This window comes from Anneissia japonica, unplaced genomic scaffold (genome assembly GCF_011630105.1).
Source record: "Anneissia japonica isolate Jap-2015-1 unplaced genomic scaffold, ASM1163010v1 scaffold16662_len1167910_cov178, whole genome shotgun sequence".
Classification (NCBI taxonomy): Eukaryota; Metazoa; Echinodermata; class Crinoidea; order Comatulida; family Comatulidae; genus Anneissia; species Anneissia japonica.
This window is the reverse complement of record NW_022732216.1, coordinates 824,795-833,443: the sequence shown is the minus strand read 5'-3', so window position 1 is coordinate 833,443 and position 8,649 is coordinate 824,795.

Sequence of the window (8,649 nt, the reverse complement as noted above, 5' to 3'; positions counted from 1 at the left end):
ACTTTCTCCTTAAGGTACTGTTTTTAACCCTCTTCATTGTTTTAGTTTACCCCTATGGACACTTCTAAGCTCCTATATACTTACTTATATATTTATATATATATATATATATTTATATATATATATTAGCCAACTCAATAACAAATGAAGAATATAAATCTATAAAATTGGATACTGTTGGTATTATATATTGTAGCCTATATAATTTATCAATCACTCAAATAGGCATACAAACATGGGTAAGACTCAAACAGTGAAAGAATAAATTTATAAAAAGTTGCATATAATTAACTAATTATGTACAATTTATTGATTATATAATTTGAAAATAAACTTAATAATTCTCCGTTTTTAATATACAATTTATGAAAGTTCGGTATACAACCTGTGGAGGTAAGATAGATAGACACATAGTCGTTTATAATAATCAGCCCCACCCCTCCCTTAAAATAGACATCAAACGGATATAGACTGATAAAAACATTGTCCTTCACCACTTAACTATTTTCAATATATATATATTAGCCAACTCAATAACAAATGAAGAATATAAATCTATAAAACTGGATACTGTTGGTATTATATATTGTAGCCTATATAATTTATCAATCACTCAAATAGGCATACAAACATGGGTAAGACTCAAACAGTGAAAGAATAAATTTATCAAAAGTTGCATATAATTAACAAATTATGTACAATTTATTGATTATATAATTTGAAAATAAACTTAATAATTCTCCGTTTTTAATATACAATTTATGAAAGTTCGGTATACAACCTGGGGAGGTAAGATTGATAGACACATAGTCGTTTATAATAATCAGCCCCACCCCTCCATTAAAATAGACATCAAACGGATATAGACTGATAAAAACATTGTCCTTCACCACTTAACCTGCCTTAAGCTACTTCACTTCACGCCCGGATTCTGGTCCGGAGAAAAAATCGTGAAAAATAGGTTCAGTGGTAAAGAATAGGACCGTTCACATCAAATTCGTACGATTTCTAATCGATTTGTATCCTGAAGTGGTACCGTACGTTTTTTTTTTCTTGGACCAATTAGCAACAAGCTTGTTATTTATTTGTTACATTTCAATGAATATTGTAATTTACGTTTTGACGAAAATAAATGTTAATTTTGATTTGATTTGATTTTTGATTGGTTCGAATCAATCGAACGTATGTGCCTAACCCGAACAACCGTGTTCCGTGCGCGATGTGAAAGCAGCGTTCAAAAAACTTAGCAACTCACGATGTCCGGATGTGAACGTAGATTGACTCTCTTGAGTATGGAAAGTCTTCTCTGCCTTTAGTTCACAATCATTATGCAGTACATACCAATCAGTATGCAGTACATACCAATCGTTATGCAGTACACACCAATCGTTAAGGCCAACTCAGACATCAGCGTCGTACGATTCATCGTCGGGGACAGTCTTGAGCCGTCGTGAGAAATATTAAACATGTTTAATATTCTATGACGCGACTGCCCCTGACGCACACTATCCTATTCGACTGGTCGTCTTCGTTAAGTAGGGTTTTACCACTGCGGAGATGGGCGTGGTTAAACGAAGAACGACCCGTCGAATACGGCCATAGATAGAAAGAGTTGCGACATTGAGATTTTATAAGCCATTCTGTGTCCATCGCTATACGCGTTCTGTGTCCAACGCGATGTGCGTTTCTGTAGGGCCTAGATATTATTGTATAATACAAAGCGGCCTCCTGTAGTTTTATTTAATTTAACCTTTTTAGCAGTTGAATTTCATGTAACTATTTTTATAGATTTTTTAAAAATGATTTCACTACTTTATATCAAATTTCATATTATACAGTATATACTGTAATAATTTACTATTTTTAAGCAGTTTTTTAATCCTTCTTGTCGTTAGTCGGAGAGCCCCTCGATGACAAGCATTCTTCAATTAGTCAATCTTACCATATAGACCTTAAGTGGCTCCTGTTATTAATTGTGGCAAATTAAAAGATATTATATTATGACGAACAGCAAATTTTAACTAGATTTGAACTCGTCACTGAGGACGAGTTTGCTAATCCGCTGTACTTTGACCCCCAGAAAGCGCGCGCGGTGCTGCTGATTGAAAAATTTTATGTGCTAAAATATGCTGTAATTAGTTTTTTTTTTTTTTTTAAAGTTATTTTGAGCATTTTAAAAGATTTACGCATGCGTACGCGCACGTCTTGACGCCCGTGAGCACAGTAATGGCACAAAGAGTTGACTCCTGATATGAATCAGTGTCAATAACCCGAAATATGTAATATAACAAAATTTGCAGCTTTATAACGTGCTGTGCGCGTGGAAACAAACGTACGGCGCGTAAATTATGGAAAGTTTTGGAATTCTGAAAATGACCTAAAACGTTCTTTAAATTATCTGAAAAGTGATATTGAGAATTTTCAAATTTTAACGCACGCGCACTCACGTTATGTGTGACGGACGGTAATGGTACACGAAATTAAACATTGTCAAGTGTTTTTAAAACTGCCTGTTAGTTGGTAATACTACACGAATTTTCCCTTCATATAACCTGTATATCAGTCTGATAGCGTCGAAATACAGTCTGCCGCCCTCTGGTGGCATTTTGTACATCTTTTAAGAAAGAGATATAAAAGGGCTCTAAAAATTCATTCTTTTTGACCATGATGACGTGATCAAAATGAAAAATAAAGGGACACTTCCGAAAGAGAATTGTCTCAGCTATAACATACTCACAGGTGGGAGACGATCGAACAAAAATAAGCGAGAAACCTTTAAATGAGTTTAAAATTAAAGACGTGATAAATAATAATTCATGTTTTTTTAATTCAAATGGCAATATGATGACGTCATAATGTCTGATCAGCCATAATGATATATAAAATCATATCTAAAACTCATGTGCTTTCAGAATATGTAATAACAATTGTGGGTCACCTTCGATCATAAGGAGCTATAACTGATTAAAAATAGGCATAATTTTAAGTATACGGTATATAAATGTTGACGCAAGCGTACGCGCACGTTAAGACGCGCCAACGGAAAATTTAGCTACCTGACATTCAACCTTGACCTGAAGTGTATGCCCATTAAATTTGATTCAGAAATGACGAATGGTTAAGATGATATGACGTCATTAACGTTTTGAGAAAAGAAAAATGAGAGGGGTCAGAAAAAACAATTAATTTGACCATGATGACGTCATCAAAATGTAAAAAGATGTTACATATATGAAAGAAAATTGTCTCAGCTATAACATACTCAAAGTTGGAAGACAATCGACGAAGAATAAGCGAGATACGCTCAAATGAGTATTTTCAAAAATTACGTCATCGATAAAATCAGTTTTGTTGAATTCAGATGGCAATATGATGACGTCACAATGACCAATCAGCCATTATGATCTATTAAATTATATTTACAACTCTTGTGCTTTCAGAATATGTAATAAAAATTGGGGATCACCTTTCATCCTAAGGAGCTATAACTGATTAAAAATAGGCCTGATGTTAGCATATTTTCACTGTATATCAGCACAAATCCGCGCAAAGATCCCTATGTTTGATGCGCACGTATGGCATTGTTATTAGAGAGTTTGGGCAAACTAACGTATACGCATACTTATCCGTCTCAGAACACGTATACGGATAAGTTTGACTTCGTAGCTTTTTTCATTTGGGCAAAAATTATGTGACTTACCATAAGAGGGCAGTAGCACTTAAAATAGTAGGTTGTTCTGACAGTCAGGCCAAATTTTGACTGCATCACTTGCATTCAGAAAAAACTTTGTCAGCATTGCCTTGAATTGTCTGTTTGCCCAAACTGTCTATTGGCGATAAGATGACCAAAAAGAATGGAAATTTCTACAAACAATGTCAGGAACCTAAAATATGTAAAAAAAAAAACGTAATTTCTAGCTTCCGTACGTGCTGCGCACTTAAAAGTGCGCGCGCGTAGTGGAAAATGTAAAAAAAAAAATTTGAAATGCTGAAAATGGCCTGAAACGTGCTCTAATTTAGTCAAAAAGTGATTTCAAGCATTTTAAAATTTTGACGCACGCGTACGCGCGCATTATGACACGCATGTGTAAAATTAGGGGAATTTATCGAGATATCTTGCGAACAAAAAAAGGGGAGAAAGAAAGAAGAATAAGAAAAAGAAGAAGATGATGATGATGATCCTGACAATAACAAGAGGTGATCCGCTCGAGAAGCGGATCACCAATAAGAAATTACTTACCTTACAAAGTAAAAACGTGCAAAGCTCTAATTTCTACATAATTATTCTTTTAAAAAACTAAAATACTTTTGATTACCTATTTCAACTTTTTAATAATGCTATCCATATAGAATAGAAAGGGTTATTACATATGCTCTTTATAGTTATTACATTTTTAAAAATTTTTATCATTCTTGTTTTGTTATTATTATCATTAAATTATTATCCATGCAGAGTAAACAAGGTTATTACATTTAATATTATAGTTATTAATTATTTATTATTCTTTATTATTGTTATTATTATCATTAAATTATTATCCCTACAGAATATTATTATTATTATCATTATTACTATTATTATCATTATTATTATTATTATTATTATTATTATTATTATTATTATTATTACTATTATCATTATTATTATTATTATTATTATTATTAATATTATCATCATCGTTATTATCACTAAAGTACATTATAACGCTATTGAAGACATGGATTATAATGATTATACAAACATAAATAAAAACAATATGAAATGCATAATACAGTAAGTCATTAAGCTCTCAATATTACACTTTTTTTTATAAGAACATATTTTATAACACTAAGGCTAAAATTGCTTAAAAATTAAGAACAAAATTAGAACAAATTGAGGCTGAGGTAAAATGTCAAATGATGTTTTTATTTTTTTAAATAGAAAAACCAACAAATCTCATCTCTATTGCAGTGTAACCACGGAGGAATAAAGTGCCAATGGAATACCATTGAGGAATAAGTTTTATGGTAGTACCATATAATAAAGTAATATACTGCTGTAAAATAATAATGTTGTATGTTTCAAAAATGTGTAAAACTATGAATGAAATAAGAATGTGTAAAAATATGAATGAAATAAGAATATTTTAAGACTGAAATCGGCAAAAAAATACTGAGCTTGGGCAAAATTAAGTTTTTACCAATCAGTTTTGCAATCTTATTGCACTAATAAATGTCGTAGGAATATCCCTTAAAATTAAATAAAATAAAAAAATTAAATGTATTATAAATTAATATGTATAATTGAAATTATATATCAGATGTAAAATGGTGGGGAGCCCGGGGAAATTTTCCTGCGGGGCAAGGAACAATCCGAGGGGAAAATGTCACGGGGGAAAAATGTCCGGGGCGAAATGTCCGGAGAAAAGTGTCGGGTGAGGGATTGTCCGGGGAAGGGAGAAACCAGCCTAGAACACATAACGATACTGATTGTAATGGCATAGAAAATTGAATAACTTAATCAGCGACAATAATCTGATAAACAACAAAAACAAAAACAAAGTGAAGACTCGAAGAAGAACGGAAGATATGATAAACTCCAAAAAAATAATTCAAACTGTTACTGTCGAGGAACTTTATAGAAAAATGAAACTTATGTTATTTTTTTTTTTAGCTGACGTAGAAAAGATGAATACAGACATTAAGGAAGAGAAAGTTAATACCATTACTATCATAATTTTACTAACATGAAAATTAATAGCAATGATCTCCTAAATAAATGGCCAAATATCATCCCTACACCCCTTAAAAACAATACAGAAATTAAAGAAGGATCTAAATAGATAACTTTTAAATTCTTTAAAATTGTTCAGAAAAATATCCATAAAAATATATAATAACCGTATGATTGATAATGATACATTGTGTGAGTGGATGTGTGAGTCTATATATTATATAATATATATATATATATATATATGTGTGTGTGTGTGTGTGTGTGTGTGTGATGTATATATATGTTATGTATATTATATATATTATATATATACATATATAAATAAATAAATATATATATATATATATGTATATGTATGCATAGGCCTATGTGTATGTATATATAACATGTATAGGTGTGTGTGCGTGTACTTGCATATAATTATGCACATAGTCAATTGTATGAGAAAACGAGTCCGTGGGGGTTAGAAATGTATATCCTCTTTGTGGTCAAATGGGTGTGATACCAGAGACAGGCACATCAATGAGAAATAAAGAAATTTCTCATTGATGTGCTGCTTGATACGATTATTACAACATGTTTCTATTCGAGCACTACGCACTAGGTACGCATTAAAATTAATATTAATGTTTAGTAATTGCATGCTTGATTAATCGAATTGAAGTTTCTTAGATTGTTTAATTTGTATGAAGGTTTTCGAAATCCCACGTAATGAAAAAAGCTGTCTGTGGGTTCAATGTGCAATTGTTTTTTTTTTTTTTTGGTAATGAAGTCTATAATTATTTATTATGGGGAAGGGAATATCAGATTTTTTTGTAAATTTCTTTAATACCGGAAATTAGGTTATTGATATGGTTTCCTAAAATTATAGACATGGGTGAAGTAATAAAACTCTGCGCTTGTTATTGGTCTTCCTTTTAAGATAGGCCCATTTTCTGTATTAGAAGAAATTTTATTTTTTAATTTATGCGGCTTGGGAAGGATGTCCAGAGACGAAATTTTGATTTTTATGTTTTCTATCAACTTACAATTGTATTAATTTTTTGTAGGCCTATATATAATTATCGTAATTTAATTGTGTTTTGTACTCATTATAATACCAATTAGTGGTCAATACATAGTAGTAAAATTATAATATTAGTAATGGTATTAACTTTCTCTCCCTTGATGTCTGCATTTTCCTTCTCTATGTTAGCTTTTATAAAAAATATGTTAACGTAAGTTTCATGAATGTGTTTCCCTTTTCTATAAAGTTTCTTAACAATAACAAAGTTTGAATTTATTATTTTGAGTTTATCGTATCTTTCGTTCATCGTCGAGTCTTTGCTTTGTTTCTGTTTTTGTTGTTTATATCAGTTTATAATTGTCGCTGATTAAGTTATTCAAATTTTCTGTTTTATAAAGAGCATAATTATGTAATATCCTTGTTATTCTGTATAGATAGCAATATTAAATAAGCTGAAATAGATAATCAAAAGTATTTTGGTTTTTTAAAAGAATAATTATGTAGAAATTAGAGCTTTTTAATTGTTTACTTTGTACGGTAATTAATTTTTTATAGTATTTAAATACTTTTCTGCCTACATTTGTGTAAATAGTTTTCATGTAAATATTGTTGTTAATTGTGCAATTGATTAAATAAAGATTTAATATAAAAGAATGATAAATCTTGATGTATTCCTTGTATTTGAATTCTTTTTTTTTTATGTAATGCATGGTGTAAAGTAGGTGGGAGTGGGGAGTCCTGGGGGATTGTTTTGGGAAAAAATACCTGGGGGGGGGGTAAGCCAGCCTGCTTCGAACGTTGTGTACAATTAAAACTTTCTCGTTTAAATTGAAATAATTATTGGAGTATATAAGTTCTTGTTCCTCAAATCGTAAGTCGAGGTTATATTCCTTGCAATGTTTGTGTGTTAATATAGTCAATTTATCCAGTAAAGAGTATATATCTTCTCTGAAAACTCTTTATTCTTTGTTGAAAACCTTTATATTCTTATGGACGTTGTAGTTTTTGTTCCATTCAGATTAAGTTTTGATTTTATCAATTGCTTCATATCTGTAAGATAGCCTAATGTTTTTAAATTTTGAATACTTTTTTAAATATTATATTAAATATAACCAAACTATATAAATAATTATAGTTATAATTATAGTTGGTTGATAAAAATTGAATAGTTAATTATAATGTTTTACTATTTAATAAATAAATTATTCAAAAATTAAATAAGTTATTTTATTTAATAACTAATCAGTAAACTTATTAATTAAATTAATAATTTTATTAAATAAGTTATTGTTTTATATTATTATTAAATTATTTATTTATTAGTTATGTAATCGTTAATGAAAAAATTATTAAATCAATTATATTCTAATAATTATTTAGAAATTAGATAAGATTTTTATTATATTAAAATAATATAAATTATCAATAAATTATTTGTTAAATTAATTATTTAAATAATTTAAATTAAATTAGTTTATTATGTTATTATTGAGGTTTATGCAGATATAATAAAATGTTCGCAACATTTCATCCATTTTCAAATACAGTTACTTGACACCGTCTGTAAGTACAAAAAAGCTCTGAAATTTCATTCAAAATAGAGGGCATTTTGAGTTTTGCACTGCTACTTGAATTTTGTACTGCCGCTTGAGTTTTCCACTGTTGACTCAGAGTTTTACACTGCTCACTCTGTGTTTTGCACTGCTGACTCTGATTTTTGCACTGCTAACTCTGAGTTTTGCACTGCTGACTGTGTGTTTTGCACTGCTGACTCTGTGTTTTGCTGCTGACTGTTTACACTTTTTTTACTTTTTTTGGATCGTAATCAGTCGTTTTCTCTATGCCTAGGTTTACAGACTATCCTTAACCCTGATCTACACCAAAGAATAATCCGATGAAGAGCCTTTAAGAGTTGTGTATATAT